Source organism: Trichechus manatus, unplaced genomic scaffold (assembly GCF_000243295.1).
Source record: "Trichechus manatus latirostris isolate Lorelei unplaced genomic scaffold, TriManLat1.0 scaffold00111, whole genome shotgun sequence".
In the NCBI taxonomy this organism is placed as follows: Eukaryota; Metazoa; Chordata; class Mammalia; order Sirenia; family Trichechidae; genus Trichechus; species Trichechus manatus.
In genome coordinates, this window is record NW_004444047.1 from 8,327,830 (window position 1) to 8,329,760 (window position 1,931).

General features: G+C 50.1%; 1 protein-coding gene across 1 annotated transcript in view; it reads left to right on the forward strand.

The window, feature by feature from the left end:
• CYTL1 (cytokine like 1) overlaps positions 1-1,931 on the forward strand; it is a 154,367-nt gene that overhangs the window by 100,379 nt on the left and 52,057 nt on the right. The gene's annotated exons all lie outside the window — the stretch shown is intronic.

A 1,931-nucleotide genomic window follows, 5' to 3' on the forward strand; every position in this document is an offset into this window, starting at 1 on the left:
CATCCCCTGCACAAGAATCCACAACCCCTCACCCATTATAAAGGCCCTTCCCACCCATTATCTCCTCTGAACTTCACAGCAACCCTATGAGATGGGCAGAGGTATTTCTTTCCTCCTCTTCTGTCCATGGGACACAGAGACCTGGAGATGTCAGGTGGCCTCTTCAAGGCCACACAGGTAGGAAGTGGCAGAACTGCGACTAGAACAGGTCCCTATCTACATCATGATTGGCCCGATTCCAGCCCTGAAGCTCTCTAAGCCACAGCTGGTTTGAAAGCCCATAGCTATGGGAAACCAAGCCTGGAGAAAATTCTGCCATAAATAGACAGCCCCACCCATGAAAAGTTGACAATGATGAATGACTTTCACAAACATGAGTCAGTTTCAGAGAAGGAGTCCTCTTGCCTGAGGTCCTCTTCCAACCGGCCAAGACTTAACACCAGAAGGGACACAGCCCAGCTGCCTGGAAAGCCAGGCCAGGTCAGAATCTGTAGGATGCTTGGAAGATCTGGGAGGCTTATGTGATGGAAGGAGTCTCGCCTTTGAGTGGCTCCTGAACTGGAATTCCAGGGCTGCATCTTTCGGGAAGAGTCTTGCACCAAATCTGATGGGACCCCAAAGGAGCTGTTAAGTCAAGAAGGGATGGGACTTGCAGGTCTCTGGAAGGCTGGAGCTGGCAGGGCCCTAGAATCAGTAGGGCCAAGACTCTTATTGACAGATGAGAAAATGGGGTCCCAGAGAGCATGGAGCACCTCACCCAAGGTTGCATCTCAACATGAACTAGAAGAGAGCCAAGGCTCAGATCCACGTGGCCCGGCCCCCAGCCCAGTGCCTTTTCCCTATTCACCATTTTGCGTCAAGTAGGAAAGCAGGGATTTCTGATGCTGGAGCTCATTTTGTCTTCATGTATCCCTGGGTGCAGAGAAGCGACTGCTTCCCCGTTTCCTATGAGAAGGAAATGGGAAAACACACAGTGACCCTTAGAACCTTGTAGCCATGAAGCACGTGGGGACAATGGAACAACAGAGAAAGAAACGGAGACTGGGTGAGGGGTGGGTCCTGGCTTACAGTGACCTGGGGTCAGGGCGCCCAGCAGTCTAACCCACAGTGTCCCAAGGGCATGGTGGTCTGTTAGGGAGAAGGGCTTGTCTGACTTGGTCAAATCAGCCACTTAGTGTTAAGGTCCCCGGGACTCAATCTCTACCCCATTTTTAGGAATCTAACATTTTGGGTAATGTGCTCGGGTGCTAACCAAAACGTTGGAGGTTCAAGTCCACTAAGAGGTGTCTTGGAAGAAAGCCCTGGCAATCTATGAAAAAATCAGCCATTGAAAACCCTATGGAGCACAGTTCCACTCAGACATGCATGGGGTCACCATGAGTTGGGGTCGACTCAACAGCAACTGATTTTGGTTTAACCTTTTAAGTAGCTTTGAGTAACTAAAAAAAAATTAATCCTAAAGAATCTTAGGAGGCTTGTGCATTGGATGTCCCATGACCTCCTCACACATCCCCCATCCTCCTCACTCCCGCATCTCCCTACACACACATACATCATGTGGGTCTCAAAGAGAAAAGCTCTCAGAAGACTTTATTAGCTGGTCTCTTCCCAATTCCATTTCTCACCTCCCACCATGACAGTCGACATAATAAATAGAGCAGGAGGCCACCTTCATTGTTCTTTGATGGCCCAAGGTCATGAGCTGGCGGCTGAGCAGGGATCCATTAGGGTATTCTCAGAGTTCCCGCATCCTCTGATGGAAAGCAAAGCCCGACAAGGACCAGGTGAAGGGGTAGGGGAGCAGAAGCTTAGCCCTCCTAATTTCCAGGTCATAGGTCTTTAGTCTTTCATGTGTTCTTTCCAAAAGTGCTAGAGGACGCCCCCTAGGAGCCTGCCCCAGTGGTGCAGGAATGAGTCACATTCTTCACCAT